The sequence below is a fragment of the Pinus tabuliformis genome, chromosome J (genome assembly GCF_031772625.1).
Source record: "Pinus tabuliformis cultivar Carrire ecotype Pingquan chromosome J, CPIR1, whole genome shotgun sequence".
NCBI classification, from domain to species: domain Eukaryota; kingdom Viridiplantae; phylum Streptophyta; class Pinopsida; order Pinales; family Pinaceae; genus Pinus; species Pinus tabuliformis.
Genome location: NC_142295.1, coordinates 913,067,173 through 913,093,282, shown reverse-complemented (window position 1 = coordinate 913,093,282; position 26,110 = coordinate 913,067,173). Strand labels below are relative to the sequence as shown.

The following is a 26,110-nucleotide window of genomic DNA, read 5'->3' as shown; positions in this document are numbered from 1 at the left end:
TGAATTCTAGGGTTTTGGAGTTAAACCTTAGTAGAAGTGAAAATCTCTGATGTATGATGACAATGTGATAATTTGAGATTTGTGTAAGATTCTTGAAATCTAAGTTCTAGTTATGGTTGATGTTTGTCTAACATATGAATTCTGAAAGTTGTTTTTTTTCTATATAATACTATCTAAGCACCCACGGGGGCTTTGAACTAGTGACCTATCACAAGGAGTGCCTTAACAGTACGCCCATTCACCGTCAATCCAAAGCCCCGTGGGCGAATTCTGAAAGTTGTTAGATACATTGTAGATCTATATTTGTTTGAATTGTTTCTAGGGTTTGCTATATGTTATAGTAGGGTATGTCATACCTTTGGAAGAAACATTAAAACCCTAGATGTAATGAAAGTTGTTCGAAGTCTTGATGAAGTAGTCTAGGGTTTATGACACAATTCCCTAGCAAGAATTTGAAAAGTATGTGTCTCTTGTTTGTAATTAAGTTTGGACATATATATATATATATAAAGTTGAAAGTTTCCATGATTTTGATATGGTTAAATTCATGCTTCTATAGATTTGGTTGTACTTGCTAAATTGTGCAGGTACGTGATCTTCAAGATAGTGAAGATGTTCGTAAGGTAAAGTTGATGTGATAAGCATGATGTGATTAATGATGATGAGAAGGATGGAAGCCATGAAAGATTCTCCGATGTCGTAGAAAATAAGTAAAGCTCCCTATATGAAGAGGAAGCCTGAATGAAATCTCCCTAGGTTAAGAGGGAGATTTAATGAAAGAAATATCCTTAGGTTAAGAGGGAGCTTGAATGAAATAAATCTACCTAGGTTAAGAGGGAACTTGAATGAAAGAAATCTTCCTAGATTAAGAAGGAACATGGATGAAAAGAATCTCCCTAGGATAAAAGGATGGTTGAGAATATTCCTTGTGTAAGCCATGATTAGATTCTCTCTAATTAAGAGGAAGTGACGGATATGGTTCTCTACTTCATGTGTCATGCACTAGACCAGGACTAATAGTCGTAAGTTTTAGTGAAGGCCATAAGTGAGAAGAAAATTGGTGAAGTATTTTGAAGAGTTGCTGAGATAAGAAAATCTGGATTGATTTGTGGCATTATGGCATATGTTGCTACATGATAAGTAGGAAAGGATGCTGCATGGTTGAGTAATCTTTTGTCAAAGATTCATTGAAAAATCTCTAAGTCCTACTATGAAATGTTGAGAAGCAACATCAAGTTGTTTAGAAGACCCCAGAGGTTTGTATTTGTTTATGTACATTTGAAATTTTGTTACTGATTGGGGTTGTGTTTGTACAGGTAAATCTCTCGAAAGTTTGATATAATGTTTTCACATGCTTAAGTGTTGTCGATCAGTTTGATTTGAGAGATTTGTTTGTTCGGGAAGGATTTGCTTCCGATTGAAATAATTGAGAAAGTTGAGGCTTTGCATGAGACATTTCCTGGGAGGACATCTGGTCGACACTTTGTGTTAATGTCTAGTTCCTGAAGTAGGGAGGGTGGCGCTGGTCATGGAGCTCTGACCTGATATACACACCTAGATCCCTGGGTTGATGGTTAGTAAGTAATCCTGATGGTACCTAGAGAGGCTGAAAGCTTTAGTCCATCTTAGTCCCACTTGGATAGATTTCCCTGGTCAGGAATATAGTGCATGGCATTGTGGTGCCTAAACTGTTAGAGGACCTTGGATAGATTTCCTTGGTCAGGAAGCTAGTCCATGGCATTGTGATGCCTAAAGTTCTTCATGGTTCATGTGTTCTGAGATCTTTTTTATACTGATGAATACCTCCCTAGTTAAGAGGGAGTGCTGAAATATTTTTGTTATTTATATTATGACTTATTAAAGCATGGGTTTCATGCTTGGGTCATCATGTTTTAGGTCAAAGTCTCCATTGAGGACTTCTAGGATTTATTTTGAGTCATTAGAGTCATTGTACATGTGAAGAGACCCTTCTTGGGCTTTCAGTTCATGTAAAAAGAAATATTTTTGAGTCAAGAATTAATTTATTCTACTCCACTCCAAGTCGGCCTCAAGAAGATCAAGTCAGCCTCAAGACAAGTAATTCGACCTCATAGAAGGGCTATAAATATAAGGAGTTCGAATTCATTTGGAGCATCTCATTCTCTCTCACATAGTTCGATCTTTGAAGCTGGAAGCTGGGAAGTGCGAAATTGTTTAAGGGCTGGAAAAGAAGTTGGAAAGGAGTGCGAGTTTCTGGAGGAAGATAGAGGGCCTCAAGATCGAAATTTTGGGACAAGTCTCACTCAATTCCAAGGTGTATCAAGGGAGATCGAAGTCTTCCAAGTTTTGTTGAAGCTGCTACTGCTACATCTGCTGGGTCGAAGCTGCTACTGGGTTGAAGTTGTTGTTGATGCTGTCAGGTCGAAGTTGCTTGTGAAGAGTTTTCATTTGCAAGAAGGATTGAGGGCCATTGTTTTAAGAAACGGCCGTTTCGATACCGAAACGGCCGGGTTGATCCGAGCCATTACCCTCTGCTGTGACCCGGCCCTTGGAACGGTTCGACTGGCCGAGTCAGCCATGACTCGATGACTCGGCCAAGTCATGGCTGACTCGGCCAACTCGGCCGTTTCTGTATTGACTCGGCCGAGTCATAACCAGTGGCCTGTAACCCCATCAAAACAACGATTTGACATTTTTTTAATGAAATTTTGAAGTGTTTGCTGATTGGTTTGAACTCCAATGTGTTTTATGAATTAGTTAAATGTTATTTGGGGTCCATTTCCCCCTCCCAAACCCTATTTAACACACTCAAATGCTGTCTACTATTGATATGCTATTCAAATTTCATGGTAATGTTAAATTCTTAAAGTAAAAGTGACATTCTCCTTAATCTTCATTTTCATCCTTTTACTTAAATTTTTAACATTACCATGAAATGACTCAGGATGTTTGAGAGTGGTTTCGGCCTCATTGGATTTCATATGGAGAAAGTAGAATTTTAGATTTCATTCAAAATCCAGCAGACTTATCAGTTTTTCAGGATTTCAGGATTGGAGGATTGCAATGTTTCTATTGAATTTTGTCATGTATTAGGGTATGGAACTCGTATTTAATCAAGAGCACCAATCCCTCTATGTACCTTGATGTTAGTGACATTGGTTGTCGAACTCCTCTGGCATTCGCTCCCAAACCAGGAGCTTCTGAAAATGTCGCTCCCGCTCCCGTTTTCGCTCTCGCTCCCCACTTTCGCTCCTGCTCCCAACTTCCAAGTAACACTGAGCCAGATGATGTTGGCAACTCTAGCAGTAGCCAATAGTACTGGTCACAGACTTTTGTTGTAGAGGCCATTTATAGCCTCCTTGGTTATGTGTTTTTGTTTTGATCTCTATATCATCATCGTGTATGTATTGGACAATGCATTGGGTGCCATTTTGATATAATGGATATATTCATGAGCCTACTTTGATCATATGTTGTCTTCTATCTATATTCTAATGCTGTGTGTTTGGAAACATGAATGAAAATCTTTAAAATTATGTGTTTTTATAAAAAATAAATATTTAATGTATTTTTTACAATGACCGAGTCATTGAAATCGAGCCGGCCGAGTTGATACCGAGTCGGAGTCGACCCTCGGCCGAGTCGGAGTTTTAAAACATTGTTGAGGGCTGACTTGGTGTGGAGGGAATCTCTGTTTGGGTCTAGAGTCTTGGATTATCTCGAGAAACTATTGAAGGAAGAATTGTTGACTGGGTTTTCCCCTAGATAGGTGTTTTGCCTTGGCTGTCTGCCTACATCTATTGTCCTTGTGTTATTATTTTGGTAATTAATTGATGAACTAAAAGATAAAGAAGAACATAAAGATAAAAGAATCACAAGTCATTATCTATATAAGAAAATATTTCTTCCTTTCTGATTTTCTAACAAAATGAAGTGGCAACGTTTAAAAAATCAGAGTTTTGGCAGCATATTACCCAAAAAAATTTGGCAGCATTATAAGGATCCATTCCAGGATTCTAGGAAAATTATACAGATAATAGGGTACATGGTAAGATAATTCCAAGCCCCACATATCAGCAATTGAACATATCGAGCGATCAAAAGCAGTTAGTTCTTAATACCTGGCAACCAAATATGCATATCCCAAATTTCAAGGAAACTCAACTTCAAATTTCCATCTATTTGAATTCTTTTGCAACAACTTATTTTATTTTTAGACTTAGATGCTGAAATTTTGCAACAAATTAGAAGATTGTTTTTAATTTGTTGTTAAATTTAGATTTAATAATATGATTTTACTCCTAAAAGCTAGCAACGGCTAGCAGATTGTATTTGCTATATATTTCATCATTTGTAATGAAAGAGGGGTTCGGTTTGGAGAGAAAAAACCTTTCTATGTACATGAGATGTTTTTAATATAGATCAAAGTTTCCAAGGCAGAAGTACTTGGGCATTTTACCCAAAGATTCATGTGACAATATTTTCCAGTCATTTTCCTTAGTGCACGTTTTCCTTCTGTGCTTTTCACTACTGTTATTTCTTCATATTTGAAAGAACGTTTACAAGTTAAGAATTCATGAAATGCTCTGTCCTTCATTAGATTCAAATATTTTCACTCTGTCTCTCTAAAGTCAATACATAATTCATCTTTTGGTGCTTTGTTTGATGGACCGTTTTCTTAATTCTACCACCATACTCTGATGAACTAATGTTCTAAGGAAATATTGTTTATCTCACCTTTGTAAGTTTTGGGTTCATCAACCAGGATCTTGGAAACCCTTTGATTTATATTCAACCTTTGACTCCATTGCCTATTAGATTTTCTCTTTGTACAACCACTTTGTAAAACCTTTACCCTACCAAATATCTGGCCACTAATCTGGGCACACAACTAGCTGTTGAAGTGACATTGGATAACTGAATTGTAGAGAGAGCCCTATCTGGTTTGGAATGGCTAGCTTTCAATCTAAAAGATTGGTTCAATGTTACCTTTGGTTTTTCCTTTCATAGCCAGGAAAATTACAGCGTGATAACGTTTTGGCGCGACCATTGTCATGCAGGAAAAGACTTCAAGTAAATTATCTCAGAGGAGCAAAAATGATTTCTATCTGATTTCTGATGGCGAACAAAAGTCAGACACAATGGTGGTTGTCTATCTTAAACCTGGCGACTCCGCTGTCAAATACTCCAGAGCTCAGAATTCCTTGGCGACTCCACTGTCCGGAGAATCAGTAGCATAAAGAATTTCTTGGTGACTCCACTGTCCGAAGATGGATTCCATAGAATCTTGCAGATTTGAAAGGTAAGCTCCTATGAATTGGTCACATATTCCTGGTTTTCCAAATCAATTGCCTTGTATAGATTGGAAAACATATCTGCCGAAATTTAAAGATAAAAAGGAGATGATGTCGTTTTGCATCTGATCAAATTTCATTTGCATATACATAAGCAAAGGGTTGAGTTGCATGAATATTATCTAATGAAAATGTTAATGGTTTCTTTGGAAGAAAAGGCAAGATAATGGTATGAAAATTTGCCACCTGCTAGCTTATATTCTCTTAAATATTTTCATACAATTTTTTATGAGAATTATAGGGAATGTTACCAATCTTTATCACTTTTTGGGAACTATTGTGAAAGTTTTGAAAACAAATTTCAACACATTGAAAATGAATATGGTGATGAAGAATTAATGGATGGAGAAATTAAAGAATTTATGAAGATTATTTTCAACAGCAGAAAAATATATTAGAGGATAATTGTCATGATATTCAGGAAGATTTGTAGCAGAATTTAGTGCCTCCCTTGACTGAAAATGAAGAAAATCAGGATCATAATATTCAAATTCATACTTTATCCCTTGAGAATAATGAAGAGATCCAACAATCTTCAGAAATTTTAAGAAATCAGGATGAAGATATGGATAGTCAATCAGTATTTTCTGGAGTTTATTTACCTTCTGAATTAGTCAATGAAGAAGAGCAGGTTGTTTTAGATCACTTTGAAAATGAAGATGCTATTCAATCTTACACCTCTTGAATTGATAAATTCTGAAATTTTTGAAAGCCAATATGACATTCTCGTTGAATTGTATGAAGGGTTAATTTTTGATATTCTTGATACATGTAATGTGGCAGTTCCATTTGAAAATTTTCAAGAATGTACAGAGTTTTTCCCTGATGTGGATAATAAGAATATTGAGCGGATTGTTGTTTCTTTGTTTAAATATGATCTTGAGTTTAAGGAAATAGAACAAAAAACAACATCTATTACAAATGAAAAATGCCATTTTCTTTTTGCTCATCAGGAAGAGGTATTTTTTGATACTTTCACAGACACTTTTACAAGTATGTTGCATTCAGCAGTGAAGGTGGATTTTGTGGTGTTCATGGACTATGAGTATCAGTTTCAGCTGGAGTTTGAATTGCCATCTTTCATTTTTTTCTTTTTTTTTAGGAGAGTGAAAGCATAAACTAGTTAAGTAACCATTTATTTACATGGTTGCATTAGGTTTTTGAAATCACTTAATATTGCAGTTATTTTCATCGGCTTATAGTAGAATAGTTTGTTCTTGAATAAGCTCATAAGAGTGAGCATATTTTAACATTTCAGGTTTTCAGTTTCCATGATTTCAGTGTGAGTTGCAGAATCAACTTCTAGTTTGAACTTTGTATAAAGGATTTCACTTTCAGTTTACAACAAAATTGTCAGTGAGAAGTTTGGTTTTAGCTTTCATAGGTTTTCAGTTTAGTTTGTATATAAGTGATTTTTGAACAATTGAATACATGGTTTTAGGTTTCAATTTTCAACCTTCATATTACAGTATGGCTTTCAGTTTGTGGATATTTCAGTTTTCAGTTGTGGTATTTTCAGATCAGGTCACAGTTACAGGTTGCAAAAAGAATTTGGTAACAACCCAATGGATCAGGCACTTGGTCTATGGGTTATTTGCTACCTAGTAGGGAGGATGGCATCCCCATTGGAGCCGATGTTATCACTTGCAATTTTTTTATAATTCGATCAATTTTTTTTTGGGGTTTTAAAGTCTTTTTTTGCTCTCGAGTTAATATGCAGGTTCATTGTGTTTTTTTACAAAAATTATTGGGCTTGAGGCCCAATCTTCAGGTCCGCCAACTAACAAGCCAAGAGCCAAGCATCACAACCAAGTGAACTTCATTCAATAGGTATTAAGAAGGCATTTCAAGTGTTTCATAAATGAGGAAGATAATGACATTATGCATTTTAGTAATCTGCCCTCAAAGTAACAATGTCAAGTATTATTGAGAGTGCTAAGCAAGTGTGCTAACTCTAGAATGCTAAGTCATTGCTCATAACAAATGCCAAAGCTCAGGTGAAGGACATAGGAACCTCTGGTACCAGTCCAAAGAAAAACATGCAATATGATAAACTTACATAGAGGACACAAGTTGCACTATTATCTGCTGTGACATTATTGTAGATGATAAAAAGGGGAACTACAATTGATGGATTGGGTTCAAAGTGCTTCACTAACTATGAAAGCAATGTTTTGTTTGCACTTCATTTTATGATTGAATATGATATTGTTGGAGGCAGCTCAAATGAACTTCCTGCATGATCACACCAAAAATCTCCAAGGAACATGTTTTACTTCCTTTTTAGTTTTAATATCAAATGTATTGATCGAAAGGGGGATTTTTCCAAAGTTCAATCATGACCATGTTATCCAGATTGCCAATTTGGTTATCATTACAATGTGTGATTCAAGGGTATGAGATTCTGAAAACGGATGAAATATTTTTATTAAAATGTATTGCTAAAGATAGAACTTTTGTGTTTCATCCTCAAGTTATTTGACATAATGGTCTTTTAGTTTTGAATTTTTTTGCAAGATAACTACAAACAAGATCCTCGATTCTACTGGCTTCACAAAAATGTTGAAGAGGTGTTCAAAATTCTAGTGGTCAAATCTGTCTTTTTGGCCATCACAAGAGATAGAGCAAGTGGAGGAATCATGCACATTGTTATGATTAATGTTATAGGTCATTTTGTCACATTTGGTTAATAGGCCTACAAATTGGATCCATCAACATCCATGAACACCTTGTCATCATCCCTACACAAATCCCTAAGCACGACTCTCTCAAATCCCCGAGTCTGTGACCTTGACTGCTTCATTCTAGTGCTTTTAAGGCCCAGCGCGCCTTGTCCGTTTAGGGATCTGCGTTGAAAACAAGTTGCTCAGTTCTGCACATGCTTTGATCAGAGTAGGTTGTCCATTGCTGGGGGTGCGCTGATTCTAAAAATTCGGGAAAAATAAAAAGAATCCTGAAGCTTCCTCTTCCATAAGCTTCCAAGAGTTGTTACAACCATTTACCTTGGATAAGAACTTTGAATCTTGTCTCACCCTACCTTGGAGATTTCACCTCTTATCCCTTGAGCTCATCCTCCCATCAAGAGTGGATCTCAAGCCTAGATTGGTAAATGGATAAGAATTCCTAAACTACCATCGTCTCCTATATATTTACTGCCATCCACAAGCTAGAGGTTGGATTTTGGGGACTAATCATACCCTTATGCTAGTAATTTGGTCATAAGAGAGTTATCATTCCCATGCATTAGGGTGGCTTTGAGGTGTACATTATGGCAAGGAAGGACAAGTAAACTTGGAGGGATCTCTACAAGATCAACTTCCACTTTTGGTTGTAAACTCTCTCCCTTTCATATTAATACAAAGAGTCTGCCGTTTTCCTATATGTGTTATGTTATGTTTACATTCATATATTTCAATGCTATGCTAATCCATTGAATAGAGTGATTGGATAATGCTACATAGTTGTTGTAGATCTTTAGCTTGTGTTGTTTGTTTGTGCAGGTTCTAATTATAGGAATCAAAGCTACGGTTGGAGCTGACAAGCCAAGAGGAGAGAAGAGCTTGCAACGTATCAAAAGTAAGCATCTTTCCATTTTCCAATTCCTCTAAGGGGAACTTTAAGTCTTTGGTTTCTGTTGTTCTAGACGAGGCCACTAGGTTTAGAGAAGATACTTCTATCCACAGTCGTAGATTCTGTATAACAAATTAGCGACCATTCTAGGGATATATTCATTTCCTTAGTGGTTTCCTTGAATATATCCTTGTTGCACCTCCTGAATAGACCCCTATTGTCTCACTCAGTTTGAATTGACCCTAGGAAGACCTTTCATTGAGCTGAATTTGATTTTTTGTGTCGAAAAATCCCTTTTCCTTGATCAACGCACCCCTTGGTTTGCTGACAGAGCATTGCAGAGAACCCTGGCCTTCTCTGTACCTGTGTTGCAGAGCACTGGTTGCCTCTTTGCACCTGCGTTCCCTGTTTCATGGAAAAAATTGCCTTTTCATGCTTTGCTCTCTGATTAACTTGGTTTCAGTTGGTCCTCGTGTCCCTGAGTGTGTTTAACTCTCTTAGAAGCCTTCATCTTGTTTTCTTTTGGTTTTGAGTGCCTTTGATAAGAATTTGTTTAGATTTTGCTTTCTTCTTGCCATTAGGTCATTATTACATTGATTGCTTGAAGGAATTTGTGTTTCATTCATCGTTCTGAAAAGTGTTTTTTATCAGTGATTAGGCGATTACCTTAGTTTCCATATGAAAATTAAGCGGGATTGAAAAGAAAAATCTTATGCATCATGCATTGCATCTAGGGTTTTGTGATTGAAAATCGTAGTTAGAAATAGTTGCATTATAGTAATTGCTTAACAATATTGTTTGTCGCATCTTGTATATTGCATATTCTTTGTTCTCTTCCCTCCCATATATATATTTTCATTGAACAAAAGAGTTTCATTTTATCATGCTAGTTTGCATTTTAGGATATTCAGGTAAAATTCGTGGTGAGCCTTGAAAAGCGAAACTTAACTCAAGATAAACTTTAAAATTTACTGAATCAACCTAAGGAGAATTTCTAACATTAACGCAAACATCTAGAGGTCCAGGCTAGAGACGTGTTTTGACGTCTATAAACATAGGAGTTGTTGTTTTTTTTCCAGCGTTGCATTTCGGTGGTGATATCCCGGTCCACGTATGTTAGTGTATCAGACCATTCTCCACGTATCTTCGGGTATATTGGATGGCGCTCCACACATGAAAAGTATATGGGAATGCTCTCATCATATGGTTATGCATTAGACAACACTAACACAAACTGCACTTCCATGTACCGTCGAGTATATTTTGGAAGTCCACCATAGGTTGCTATCCTCGCCATAGGTAACCAAGTTAGTCGCCTTGTACACTGTGATACACCGAACACAACATTTAGGGAGATTGCCTACTGTACGTAAATCCTTGGTTCTCCAAGGTTGTATATTGCAGTTCACAATTGCTTGGTAAACCTTTATGCCTAGTTTACCCTCTTTTATTTATTTTTTGTGTTAATTGTTAAAATTTATTAATCCAACGTGGAAGAACAAAACCCTTTACCCCATCGTTTGTGTAGAATGAAAAATAAGCCACCTCTCCCACCATAGACAACTCCTCGACATCGTCAGAATCATAATAAAATGTAGACTACCAAATCTGGTACTTCCCGAGCTATTACTTATGGTCCTCCATCTGAGATAGATCCACCAGAATCATCTTTTCCTATGAGTACGGAGCCCGAGATTACCTCTCCATTGGTTGGTGACTCTGACATAGTCGAAACTGAAGCACATGAAATCTCTTTACTTGAGGCTATTGAACTTGACTTTCCCGAATCAAAGACAACTCAACCTAAGGTTATTCAACTTGAGGTACCTAATCCATCTACACCTATTACTTATGGACCTTCTCATTCTCTTCCTTTGTCTCAAACACAATCCCAAACTATATATCTTGGATCCGACGGTGAATCCCTTCCACCTGGTCTTTTGAGTATCGAAGGGATTCCATCGGAAGGGCCTCAACCCCCCTCTCCCATTTGAGAAGGGGATCATTTTATCAAGACTATCCTTTTCCATCTCCTCATACTCCATTTCAGCCTCCTTTGTCTGATTCTTTTCCTTTCAACTCACCTTTGAGTTTCCCTTGGAAATCTTCTTTGGGACAAATAACCATGACTGAATTTGTTATGGTTTCCTAGCCTGTATCTTCTACCATGGCTAAGACAACCCAAGTTGAAACCTCATCCATGTTTGTAATGACACTAGAGGCACATTTATATGGTGGCCCGTCTGTCCCGCCTGGTTACCAATCCTTGTCTGGTACCTTCTCTGGTGTAACATCCAGTCCATGGACCTCTCCCATGACATCTACATATGGAATTTCGTCTGGCACTTCTTTAATGAGCGCTACATAGTTTGCTCCTCTTCCTCCATCTACACCTACAGTTCAGCAGCAGACTAGCCCTTATGTTAGTGGACATGGTTATCTACAACAACCCAATCCATCTCCTATTGGGAACCCTCCTCTTGGGGGGAAGTTGCCTTTGTATTATCCTCCTCTTTCGGCAGGGGGAAAACCTGTTGTAGGTTCATTTCCATCTCCTCAAGTTAGTGCTCAGCCTCAAATGATTCCTCCCTATTCAGGAAGAATGCTAATGTTTGGAAACCTACTTTGCCTATTCAACCTGGTTTAGTTGTGGCTTCATCTTTAGCCTCTCAACCTGTTCCACCTACCTCTCAGATTTCTGTTCAACAACCCATATCTCAACCTGTTCAAACTCAAATGAATGTGAGCCAACCTTTACAGGTTGTACCTTTAACTCAACCTATTCCGCCAGTATCTGGCACATCCCAAGCCATGTATACCTAACCTCTTCAAGGTAACTTACAATCACAACAATTTGGGGCAGACCATTCCTCAAACTCAAATGGGTTAGAATGTGTATGGTATGGCACAGGCAAAACCACAACCGAATCCAACTTATGTTGGGATGATGCAAAATCCCATAGGGTAACAATATCCACTGTATCAAGGTATTTCTCAAATGCCTTAGGGTCAAAAAGTCCAAACTCAACCATTTCAATCTTTGCAAGGTTATCTTGGAGCTCGACAACCGGGTTGTGTGTATACTGGCTATCAAAATACTCCCTATCCTGAGACACAGATACTTGTTGCTCAGGCTATCCCATGTTATCTAGGATATCCTCCATTGGACCTTAATAGGCAGCTGCCATTCGTAGCAACTCTCAAATATTCGGATTTGACCAGGCTCACCAATGATCCCATTGCTCATTCTCCTTGGTAGTTGGTCATTCATACCAAGTTGCCTTTTGATATTCCTAAATTCAATGCAAAGCCTGGAGAAGACCCATCCATGCACATAATGACTTATCATTTGTGGTGTTCTTCGAACTCCCTTAATGATGATTCAGAGCATTTGCATCTTTCCAGTGTACACTCACTGATATGACAACTAAATGGTACATTGAATTACCTCGAGCTTCATTTGATAATTTTAGCGCTTTGGCTACTACATTCCTGTAATGACCCGCCTATAAATAAAATAATAATATAAATTAATTAAAATTATAAATTTAATAAATTTATAATTAATTTATAAAATAATAAAATAAATAAACCTTATTAAATCAAACTACGTATTCAAATAAAAATCAACGAAATCAAATCAGATTCGATTTCATAAAAGTTACACGTAACCATAAAATTGACACGAAGAAGGAAAAGAAGGCGGTGGATGAGGAAATAAAAGGAGAAGGAAAAAAATCATTTGGAGGGGGAAGGAGAACAAATTGGATACTGTAGTACGGTTATGAAGGAAACTTGAGTCTTGATTATACTGATGTTTTTGGACACGGGGGAAATCAAATTGCTTCAACTGAAAGCTTTCTGAGACTGAGTACCTAGGTTGTACTCAGTTCGGCAGGGTGGTTTTGGCCGTTTTGGTGACACAGCCGGTCAAGAATTGCAGCAGAGTAGATAGATTTTCAGCAGAATTTCAGCAGAGCAGACAGCTGGACAAGAACTGCAGCAGAGTAGACAGATTTTTCAGCAAAGCAGAAAGATTTTTAGCAAAGCAGAAAGGTTAGTATTCATTAGATTAAATTTCTGTAAAATTCTGTATTCACTATTTCAAGTTCTACTATTTAGAAATTAGCTTATAGTTCAGGTTCTTACAATTCCTAACACATTTCCAGTTACCCATCAGATATGAGACTAGAACAAAACTCTTAACCAATTTCAAACAAAATAATGCCACTCAGATCTCTGATCATATTCATGAGTGGCGACGTCGTCGTTGCTTGGTTAAGACTTTCGTTCCTGACCAATTGTTAGCTGAATGGTTCATTAAGTCTCTGTTGCCATCTATCACAAAAGACGTAGAAAAAGGCAGAGTAGTAATCGAAGAGAAGGTGATTGCTCGTTCCTAGTACTTGGATCTCATTTATACCCAATCTAGCATGCTTTATGATAAGATACCAAATGCTCCGTGACCTACCGATACTATTTCTCAAACTCCTGGTAAAGAATCACATGCTACCGATGGCGTGATTGGTTCTACCATTCAACAGACGACGAATAAACCATTTGGTTCAACTCTTGCTATCACTACTCAAATCCCTCCTTCCACTCTTGCGGATTCTACTTCCGAGATCAATGTCGTTCACTCATCTAAAGGCAAATCTCCGCAACTAGGAAGTAAGAATAAAGGTAAAGGCAAGAAGAAGAAATATAATGCTCCATAGGATAAACAAAACAATCAGTCTCCTAAAGAGGAGGAAACCTCGTTACCCATGTTTGATCTATAATGAGGAACATTTCACTCGTGATTGTCCACACCAGGTTGAGATGAATCAATTCCTTAAATCATCTGCTACGCTTGCTGTGTTGACAAACCCATTTTCCGAATCAGGAGACCAATATGTTTGCCCGAGACCCTATTTCCTCTAACTCGGTTTTAATGTTTTCTTCTGCTAAACCCAAAATTGAAGTTTTGGTGGCTACCCAAAGTAAGAATGACGGTAACATGAATCATTGGAACGGTCATGCTACTGATCAACCTACCATTTTGACCACATCTCCATCAGATCCTACTCCAAATGTCATACCTACTGAATTAACGATTAAGCCTCCCAAGGGTGTTATCAATAAATCGACATTCAACCTCGCACAAGCGCTGCTCAAAATTATAACATAGTTGCTCTAAAACCGAATTTGTCCAAATCTGGTGAAGTGTCCGAATCCTACGAATTGGAAACGATTCGAGGGGATTCAAATCCCAAAAACGGGACACGATCGAATCCCGGTTGTGTCCCGTTAGGACACATCGTGTCCTGATTTTGGGATTCGAATCCCGTAAAAGTGAAACCCGCGGATTTAAAACAATGCTGTTCTTTTTATTTTTTACCATTTCTCTCATTCATTTTTGCAAACAATGATTTGTGGGCAAGGAGCTAAGGGTTTGGAGCGTTCGGCAAGGAGATTCAAGCACCAGGTAAGTGCATTTCATCTCTATTTTTTTCATTTCTATTACAACAGTTTGTATATGCATTTATTTTACAAATTTGTGCATGTTTTGTTTATTTTTTTATAGTATTCATGGCTCAATCAAGGGCAGCAGGTAGGGGGCAAAGGAAGGGGAAGAATGTCCCCATTGGAGATGCCCCTCCTCCCCCAATATCATCAGAGTCTGCTGCAAGTAATGTTGAGGGAAGACTTCCTCCTAAAGACAACATTGAGAAATATCCCTTGTGGAAATATGTCACAAGAGAGGATGGGCCAAGCACCAAGGGGAAGGGAGGAGGCAATGTGCATTGGAGATGCAACTTTTGCCACAGTTCTTTCACAAGCACATATTACCGTGTGAAAGGCCATTTGTTGGCTTTACCAGGTTGTGGAGTTGGAGCTTGTAAAGCTGTTCCTTTACAAAAGAGGAAAGAAATGGAAAAAGAGTTCACTGTTGGTATGGCAAATGTGGCTGCAAAATCAAGAAAAACCAAGAATGATGACCCCCTTCCATTTTTGAGGAAAGACACCACCAAATTTCCATTTGAGAGTTGTATTGGGGGATAAGCAGCAAAAAGAAAGACAATTTCACTTGGTCCAATGGACAACATTTTTCAAAAAGAGAAACGAGAAGAGCTTGATCTCACCATTGCCTTCTTTTTCTATCAAAACTTCATATCCTTTAATATTGCATGCTCACCTATATTTATTGAGATGTGCCGAGCTCTAACTCACGGGTCTCCATCATGGTATGTGCCTCCTGGTTCAAAGAAGCTTAGAACCACATTGTTGACGAAGATAAAAAAAGAGGTGCAAAAAAAGCTTGAGCCTATTAAAGCATCATGGCCAACATCTGGGGTTAACATTGTTTCTGATGGATGGACAAATCCGGCACGAAACCCACTCATCAACTTCATGGTGTCTTCCTTGAATGGTCCAGTTTTCTTGAAAGCAATGGATACACTTGGAGAATACAAGGATGCACAATTTATGGGTGAGTTATTTATTAAAGTTATTGAAGATGTAGGTGTTGATTCTTGTGTGCAAATCATTACAGATAATGCACCTATTTGCAAGGCTGCTAGCATGATTGTGGGAGCTAAATATCCACAAGTGTTTTGGACACCTTGTATTGTCCATTCATTGAACTTAGCACTGAAATCCATTGCTTTTGATGTGCTTTGGATTGGTAACATTATTGAGGATGTACGACATATCTGTAACTTTGTGCAAAATCATACAAATGCCCTCACTATCTACAAGGAGTACAACAATCTATCATTGTTGAAGATTGTTGATACACTGTTTGCCTCTTCATTCATCATGTTGAAGAGGTTGAGGGAGGTCAAGACCGCTCTTGGGGCCATGGTTATTTATGAGTTTTGGTCTTTTTGGAGAAAGACAGATCAAGTAGCCTCTAAAAGAGTGAAGGACACAGTGCTAGATGATGCTTGGTGGGAGAGGGTAGATCTAATTATTGAGATCATGGACCCAATCATTTCTTTGCTTCAATTTGCAGATACAGACAAACCCATCCTAGGAGAGGTTTATGAGGGATGGGATTCCGTGATTGAGTCTGTGAGGAGCATTTTTCTACAGAGTGAGTGCCCCGAGTACGAGACATCACCAGAGGCCTTTTGTGGTACTATACATGATATTCTTGTTAGCAGATGGGACAAGAATTGCACACCTTTACATTGTTTGGCTCACTCATTGAACCCAAAATACTACAACCATGAGTGGCTGAATGGTGGACCTTCCCACAGATTCCCTCCTCACATGGATGGTGAAATCTCACAGGGGAGGAAAGATGCATTCAGGTAGGTTTTTCAGGATAGAGCATTGCTTGATGAGGTGGAAGATGCCTTTGCAGAGTTTTCCACTGGCACTGGTTGATTTGCAGGATATGATGTGATTAGAGACATGGGGGCTAAGAAGCCCTATTCTTGGTGGGCAAATCATGGGGCAACAAGCCCTCCTCTTCAGCAGTTAGCCATGAGGCTCCTCTCTCAGGTGACTTCATCCTCTTGTTGCGAGAGGAATTGGAGCACATATGGGAATTTGTATAGTGTGAAGAAGAGTAGGCTTGAGCAATCCAGGGTAGAGACAATGGTGTATGTGCACACCAACCTTCGTCTTATATACAGGCAGAGGGAAGAGTGGTTGAAGGGAAAGACAAAGATGTGGGATGTCTTTCCTGATGATATGGGTTTGGACAGCAATGTTGAGTTGGCATTGGCGAACATGGATCTCATTGATCCAGTGCAAGAGCCTGTTAAATTTGACGACGGTGATATTGTAGAGGAGTCATCCTCCACACCAGCAGATGCAGGGGCGACTATGGATACAAGGGAGGAGGAGGATGCAAAGGAGAGCAGTGGTGACCATGATGATGAGGACATTGATGCTGATTCTGATGATGACTATGAGGATTGATGACTCATGAGTCATGGGCTACCCACTGCCTTGAGGCTTGTATATCTGTAGTTATTTTATATTTTCTATTTCTATTTTCCATTGGCATTGCACTACCTATGTAACACATTTTGATTTGATGACCTAATGAGAAAACTACAACTGTCAGTGTGTTAATTTTAGGTATGTTCTATGCTTAGAGCAATTTATTTCAATTTTCACAGTTAGCTCAATCTCTTTTCCACAGGGAAAATTTTAAGAACCCCCCCTAAATTTATAAATATAATAAATGGGCGAATCTCCATGGTATATAGGAAAAATGGAAGGCGATTTTATCAATAATATAATATGTATATATAATTTTTTGGCGAATCTCTCACCAGGCATGGCGAATATTTTACTCAATTATAAAATCTTGTAAGATCTCGGCGAGTCTTTCACTAAATAATAAAACTTTGTAAATTCCTAGGCTACATGCTGGTTTAATTCCCCCATTTAAATAGGCTACATTCCAGGTGAATACCATGGGTCAATACCATGTGCCATTTTGGTGAATACCATGGGTCAATACCATGTGCCATTTTTATTTTTATTAATTCTAATATTAGGGTTAATAATGGTTTTTTGCATGGTATTAATAACAATCTAGTCCATGGTATTTGTCCCATAGTATTTTGGCCATAGGTTTCACCTAAATATAACCCATTTTTTGAGTGTTCGTAAATATAAGGTGACTTATGGAGTAAACATAAAAAAATGTTTTATTTGTTTACCATACCTCTTGCTTATTTATATTTTTATTAATTTACCATACCTCTTTTACAAATATGGTATTCGGCCCATAGGATTCACTTAAATAAAACCTCTTTCTTGAGCCTTCATAAATAGAATGAGGGTTATGGACTAAATATAAAAAGAGGTTTTATTTATTTACGATACGTCTAGTTTATTTTTATTTTTATTTATTTACCATACCTTTTGAGTAAGTATAAAAATACGTTTTATTTATTTACCATACCTCCACTTTACTTATATTTTTATTTGTTTACACCCTTACATGTATATAAGGTGACTTATGGAGTAAATATAAAAAATGTTTTATTTATTTAGCATACCTCTCATTTATTTATATTTTTATTAATTTACCATACCTCTTTTATAAATATGGTATTTTGCCCATAGGATTCACTTAAATAAAACCTATTCTTGAAAATGGGCGAATGGATTCACTTAAATAAAACCTATTCTTGAAAATGGGCGAATGGAAGGTTGTAAGTCCTAATTTCAAGGGCTAAATTTACCTTTTTTACCCTCTCCCTTAAAATAAGGTGGGCTATTTGAGGTGATTTGTAAAAATGTACTATGATACAAAATATTCGCCCACTAAAAATTTAAAACCCCTTAATTTCGCCAAAGGGCGAACATTCGCCCCTAAAATTATCCTTGCTTTTCCAGATTAGCAATCACATTAGTATTAAAGTAAATTGCAGATAGAACATAAACATAAATCGCAGAAGACAAGACAAGACAAGAGGACACAAGATGTGGCGCTAGCCAGGGACAAACCCCAATGTGGGGAAACCCTTGATCAATTCTTCTTATATGTTCTTCAATAGTTCAGCAAAGAGAGAGAGATAGTACGTTTACAATGGAAGTCAACACTTTGACTTATCTAGATAAGAGCATAGATCATCTCTAAGAAGATGATACATGATATCAGTTGAAGACATGCTGCTTCAACTGATTCTCCAAGGTGACTCCTTCACCTATCGTTGTGCTGCATTTCGTCATCATGCTGCACCTCACCGCGCTGCACCATGTTGCACCCATCATCACTATGCTGCATCTCATCACGCTTCATTAATCATGACTGTACCCATCACTGTACTGCATTATGTGCCATTGCTACACCATGTTGCCGTACTGACCTATGCTCTGGTTGCACCTTGCTTGCTTGTTGTCCCTAGCATGCTTGTTGTCCTTAGCATGCTTGCTGTTGCATGCTAGCTGTCCCTTGCATGCTATTTGTCCTTCGAAGACATGCTCTGGCTGTTCTGGCAGTTCTGGCTGTTCCCGGCAGTTCCGGCTGTTCCCGACAGTTCTCGTCTGTTCCGGTAGTTCCCGGCAGGTCCCGACAATTCCCGGCAGGTCCTGGCAGTTCTGGCAGCTCCCGGTTGTTCAGTCTGTTCTGGCAGTTCCGGCTATTCCGGCTATTCCCGACAGTTCCAACAGTTCCGACTTTTCCCGACAGTTCCGACAGTTCCCGGCAGTTTTGGCTTATGCCCTCTGCATCAGCTTTCCCGGTTGTTCTAGCAGTTTTGGCTGTTTCGGTTTCTGCCCTCTGCGTCAACTTTCCCGACTGTTCCGGCAGTTCCGGCTATTCCCAGCAGTTCCGATAGTTCTGGCTTTTCGAGCTTTTGCCCTCTGGATTAGGGCAACGTTATCCCTTAGTATCTCTCCTCCTACTAAAACCCAAAGACAAGTAGAGAGGGAGAGATCCCAAGTGTGTTGAAATGACTTGAAGGCCACCTCTATTTATACTAAAACGTTAAGCACAAGTGGGGCTTATTTGGTTGCTGGCCGACCTGGACGAATTGTCCCATAAGACAAATAAATTCATATATCCATGAATACTTATTGGAATCGGATGATCTTTAGATCAATCCTACATCTCTTGATGAGAGGGATCCAAGAAAAATATCAGCTTCCATTAAGAAGATGACCCACATGGAGTTTGGCCCTAGTTGCCAATTTTAACACTCCCTCTCAACTAGGGAGAACTTCATCCGCTGATCCATATGTCCGACTGTGCTATCTCTTCCATCAGTGCCCTGCACTACTCTGCTCTGCTCTGTTGAGCCATGAAGAGGAAGAATTGATTGAGAATGTTTCATATCATTCTCTACTGACCCAAAGTCAGTTTCATCTGAAGAGAGTGTGTCACATCACTCTTACTGGCCCAAAGTCAGTTTTATTGATCCCAGATCAATATCACAAGAGTGTCTCAAACCACTCATACTGATCCCAGATCAATTTTATTGACCCCGGATCAATGGATATCATCCTAGCATAGGGAATACGGTAGATACATCGATGCGTCCATTGATAGTACTACTATGGTCCCTAACCCCATTTCCCTGCTCATTGATAAGATGAGAGGTACTTCCCATGAGTCCCAGACTACATGGGTTGGATGCCTTGACAGGAGAACTAATCATCCTGTCCACAGGAGAACAAATCATCCTATCCCACAGTCGCCACGGGAGAACTAATCATCCCGACCCATAGGAGAACTAATCATCCTGTTTCACAGTTGCCACGGGAGAACTAATCATCCTGGCCCAGAGGAGAACTAATCATCATGTTTCATAGTTGCCACGGGAGAACTAATCATCCTGGCCCACAAGAGAACTAATCATCCTGTTCCACAGTTGCCACGGGAGAACTAATCATCCCGGCCCACAGGAGAACTAATCATCCTGTTTCACAGTTGCCACGGGAGAACTAATCATCCCGGCCCACAAGAGAACTAATCATCCTGTTTCACAGTCGCCACGGGAGCGGCCCACCGGAGAACTAATCATCCTGTCCATAGCGCACCACCAGGGGGGGGTGAGTTGCCCTGTGGTCGTATGTTGCTCCAGTAAGTACCCCAAACCCCCCAAAGCTCCCAGAGCTCAATGCATGCAACATGCAGGACCCTTATAAGGTCTCTCAATGACTCCAAGTCGTTTGGGAAAGTCACAGATTTGACCTTTCCCTGGGGCTTTGACAAAATGTTTGCAACTTGTACATCAGTCTCAATGCGATAGAGCCTCCTTGCTCATTGACTTACCATATCCAGACAAGGTAGTATCTGATGCCTATCTGCTGGAGCAATCATCGAATACGAGATTCCTCAATAATTGAATCCCCCCTCTGGTTGTCACAGAGAATCACAGTGGTATTCATCATGTGTACAAACAACTCACTTAAGAGCTTCTGCAACCATGCAGCTTCACACGAGATCATACTCGTAGCTATGTATTCGGTCTTGGCGGTGCTTATAGCAACCGACTTCTGCTTCCTGCTCATCCATGATATCGAAGCAGAATCCAAAGAGAACCAACACTGAGAAGTGCTCTAGTGATCCTCCACACTGCCTGCTCAGTCAACATTCGAATAATCATGCAGTTTCATATTTTCGGCAGTGTATCTCAATCCATGAGAGACTGTGCCTCGAAGATATCTCAGAAGATTCTTGGCACCAATCCAGTGAGGCTCGACCAAATATGAGCTCACCATGCTAACTACAAAACATATGTCGGGACAGAAGTTCACCAAGAACATCAACGTGAATGAGTTTATGAAACTTAGAGGCATTTCCCAAATCTGGTCCGACATCACTACCATATAACTTCTGAAAGTTAAGATCCTCGAGGTAGTCATGGGCTTGCAGTTTACCATTCCACATCCGGAATCCAACTCCCTCTTACTTCTGCAAGTGAGAGGGTCTGCACCTGTTTGAAATAGGTCGTCCTCAGAAGGTGCTGGTATGAGAGGTCTATCATCCACAACCTTCAAACAATGGTTTGGATCGGCTTCACTCTTAGTGAATCTCAGCTTCATCTGACAGCTATCAATCCTCTCATACTATGCCCGGGGAATTTTGCTTCAAGCCATAGAGGGCTTTCTTCCACTTGCATACGTGAGATTCTTGATCATGAATCTCAAACCCCTCGGGTTGTTCCAAACCTGTGGACCTGCTACATGAGGGGAATGGTCCCCTTGTAAGATTTTCCTTCGGTACATCTCAAACATGTACTTTCATGCTCTTTTTGAATTCAGGCATCCCTGTCACCATCTGACTCATAGACCTTCGGTGCTATGTGTCAATGGACATGGTCCCCAGTGGACTTCTTGCAACTTGATACAACCCTGAACTCAAAAACATCTTTGAAAATTCTATTTTCAAACACGTACCTTTCCATTGATGAGTGCCACCTCGTAACCTTTGACTTCCATTTCCGAGATGGACAACAGGTTCTTCTTGCGATTAGGTACATAAAAGATATTCTTGTAAATGAATAGAGTTACCCTCATTCAGTTGAGGGGTAACATACCCTATACCCTTTCCGGGATAGGTGGCATTGACTCCAAGTATATTCCCACGGTTGTTTCCGTCTCTACCAAATTCGAGAGAGCACCCTTCTATTCGATGAGGTGCCTTGAATCACTATGATCAATAAGTCAGATTCCCAAAGAATCTGAAGGAGAGGGCCAATACAAAGATAACGCTTCTTTATCTTATCAGAAACAACATTTGATTCTTCATACCTGGGTTTCCTTGCTTTCTCTGAAGAGTCGGCCTTTTCCTTGATGACCTGCATTACCTGTCATTCTATGATCATTGAAGATGTCCCTAGAATGATTGTTATCTTCATCAAGAGACGTGTCTCTGCCATTCGGACACTCCTTCGCATAATGGCCGAACTTATTGCAACCAAGGCATCTACCTTTCCTTCCACCCTTAGATCCGGACTTCCCAATGAAGTGATCTTTAGGTAGGCCATCAGAAACTTCTGCTGCGCCATTCTGATAATATTTTTTGCTTCGACTTCACCCTTGGTGAATTTGAAGAGGGATGAGGAATCCACTGATCCTTTTGTCCTTTCCCAACTGTCTTCAGTGATTTCTCTTTCACTCTTGCTTGGGCATTGTTTTCACCTCAACGCCGATACCATGTTAATTTTAGGTATGTTCTATGCTTAGAGCAATTTATTTCAATTTTCACAGTTAGCTCAATATCTTTTCCAGATTAGCAATCACATTAGTATTAAAGTAAATTGCAGATAGAACATAAACATAAATCGCAGAAGACAAGACAAGACAAGAGGACACAAGATGTGGTGCTAGCCAGGGACAAACCCCAATGTGGGGAAACCCTTGATCAATTCTTCTTATATGTTCTTCAATAGTTCAACAAAGAGAGAGAGATAGTACGTTTACAACGGAAGTCAACACTTTGACTTATCTAGATAAGAGCATAGATCATCTCTAAGAAGATGATACATGATATCAGTTGAAGACATGCTCCTTCAACTGATTCTCCAAGGTGACTCCTTCACCTATCGTTGTGCTGCATTTCGTCATCATGCTGCACCTCACCGCGCTGCACCATGTTGCACCCATCATCACTATGCTGCATCTCATCACGCTTCATTAATCATGACTGTACCCATCACTGTACTGCATTATGTGCCATTGCTACACCATGTTGCCGTACTGACCTATGCTCTGGCTGCACCTTGCTTGCTTGTTGTCCCTAGCATGCTTGTTGTCCTTAGCATGCTTGTTGTTGCATGCTAGCTATCCCTTGCATGCTAGTTGTCCTTCGGAGTCATGCTCCAGCTGTTTCGGCAGTTACGGCTGTTCTCGGCAGTTCCGACTGTTCCTGGAAGTTCCCAGCAGTTTGGAAAGTTTCGATAGTTCCCGACAGTTCCCGACAGTTCCACAGTTCCTGGCAGGTCCGGCAGTTCCTGGCTGTTCTGGTAGTTCCAGCAATTCCGACTATTCTTGGCAATTCCAGCAGTTCCGGCTTTTCTCGGCAGTTCCCGACAGTTTCGGCTTCTGCCCTTTGCATCAGCTTTCCTGACAGTTTCGGCAGTTCCGGCGGTTTCGGTTTCTGCCCTCTGCGTCAGGTTTCCCGCCTGTTCTGGCAGTTCTAGCTATTCCCAGCATTTCCGACAGTTCCGACTTTTCCAGCTTCTGCCCTCTGGATTAGGGCAGCATTATCCCTTAGGATCTCTTTCTTACTAAAACTCAAAGGCAAGTAGAGAGGAAGAGATCCCAAGTGTGTTGAAATGACTTGAAGGCCACCTCTATTTATACTAAAACGTTGAGCACAAGTGGGGTTTATTTGGTTGCTGGCCGACCTTGACGAATTGTCCCATAACATAAATAAATTCATATCTCCATGAATACTTATCGGAATCGGATTATCTTTAGATCAATCCTTCACCTCTCGATGAGAGGGATCCAAGAAAAATACCAGCTTCCATTAATAAGATGACCCACATGGAGTTTGGCTCTAGTTGCCAATTTTAACACTCCCTCTTAACTAGGGAGAACTCCATCTGCTGACCCATATATCCGACTGTACTATCTCTTCAATTAGTGCCTTGCACTACTCTGCTTTGCTTTGCTGAACCATGAAGAAGAAGAATTGATCGAGAATGTCTCATACCATTCTCTACTGACCCGAAGTCAGTTTCATCTGAAGAGAGTGTGTCACATCACTCTTACTGGCCCAAAGTCAGTTTTATTGATCTCAGATTAGTATCACAAGAGAGTGTTTCAAACCACTTATACTGATCCCAAATCAGTTTCATTGATCCCAGATCAATGGAGGTCACCCTAGCGTAGGGAGTACGGTAGATACATCGATGCGTCCATCGATAGTACTACTATGGTCCCTAAACCCATTTCCCTGCTCATTGATCAGATGAGAGATACTTCCCATGAGTCCCAGAGTGCATGGGTAGGATGCCTCGACTGGAGAACTAATCATCCTGTCCACAGGAGAAGGAATCATCTTGCCCCACAGTCGCCACGGGAGAACTAATCATCCCGGCCCACAGGAGAACTAATCATCCTGTTTCACAGTTGCTATGGGAGAACTAATCATCCCAGCCCACAGGAGAACTAATCATCATGTTTCACAGTTGCCACGGGAGAACTAATCATCCCGGCCCACAGGAGAACTAATCATCCTGTTTCACAGTTGCCACGGGAGAACTAATCATCCCGGCCCACAGGAGAACTAATCATCCTGTTTCACATTTGCCACGGGAGAACTAATCATCTCGGCCCACAGGAGAACTAATCATCCTGTTTCACAATTGCCACGAGAGAACTAATCATCCTATCCATAGCACACCACCAGGGGAGGGTGAGTCGCCCTGTGGTCGTATGTTGCTCTAGTAAGTACCCCAAGCCCCCCAGAGCTCCCAGAGCTCAATGCATGCAACATGCAGGACCCTTATAAGAAGGTCTCTCAATGACTCCAAGTCATTCAGGAAAGTCACAGATTTGACCTTCCCCGGGGCTTTGACAAAATGTTTACAACTTGTACATCAATCTCAATGTGATGGAGGCTCCTCGCTCATCGACTTAACATATCCAAATAAGGCAGTATCTGATGTCTATCTGCTGGAGCAATCATCGAATACGGGATTCCTCAATAATCGAATCCCCCCTATGGTTGTCACAGAGAATCACAGTGGCATTCATCATGTGTACAAACAACTCACTTAAGAGCTTCTGCAACGATGTAGCTTCACACGAGATCATACTTGTAGCTACGTATTCGGTCTCGGCGGTGCTTATAGCAACCGACTTCTGCTTCCTGCTCATCCATGATATCGAAGCAGAATCCAAAGAGAACCAACACTGGGAAGTGCTCTAGTGATCCTCCACACTGCCTACCCTGTCAACATTCAAATAATCATGCAGTTTCATATTTTCGGCAGTGTATCTCAATCCATGAGACATCGTGCCCCGAAGATATCTCAGAAGATTCTTGGCACCAATCCAGTGAGGCTCAACCAAATATGAACTCACCATGCTAATTGCGAAACATATGTCCAGACAGAAGTTCACCAAGAACATCAACGCGAATGAGTTTATGAAACTCAGAGGCATTTCCCAAATCTAGTCCGACATCACTACCATATAAGTTCTGAAAGTTAAGATCCTCGAGGTAGTCACGGGCTTGCAGTTTACCATTCCACATCCAGAATCCAACTCCCTCTTACTTCTGCAAGTGAGAGGGTCTACACCTGTTTGAAATAGGTCGTCCTCAGAAGGTGCTGGTATGAGAGGTCTATCATCCACAACTTTCAAACAATGGTTTGGATTGGCTTCACTCTTAGTGAATCTCAACTTCATCTGACAGCTATCAATCCTCTCATACTACGCCCGGGGAATTTTGCTTCAAGCCATAGAGGGCTTTCTTCCACCTGCATACGTGAGATTCCTGATCATGAATCTCAAACCCCTCGGGTTGTTCCAAACCTGTGGACTTGCTACATGAGGGGAATGGTCCCCTTGTAAGATTTTCCTTCGGTACATCTCAGACATGTACTTTCATGCTCTTTTTGAATTCAGGCATCCCTGTCACCATCTGACTCATAGACCTTCGGTGCTATGTGTCAATGGACATGGTCCCCAGTGGACTTATTGCAACTTGATACAACCCTGAACTCAAAAACATCTTTGAAAATTCTATTTTCAAACACGTATATTTCCATCGATGAGTGCCACCTCGTAACCTT

The 26,110-nt window shown here is 40.0% G+C and overlaps 1 long non-coding RNA gene across 4 annotated transcripts in view; it reads left to right on the top strand.

Annotated features, from left to right (window-relative positions):
• LOC149229707 (uncharacterized) overlaps positions 1-26,110 on the top strand; it is a 58,620-nt gene that overhangs the window by 5,463 nt on the left and 27,047 nt on the right. For 3 of the 4 annotated variants that reach the window (XR_016247955.1, XR_016247954.1, XR_016247957.1), the window contains exon 3: positions 5,040-5,281. This is a non-coding gene — a long non-coding RNA (uncharacterized LOC149229707). Of the gene's footprint in view, positions 1-5,039; positions 5,282-8,833; positions 8,910-26,110 lie in introns of all 4 variants that reach the window. The other variant, XR_016247956.1, reaches the window with a different exon arrangement.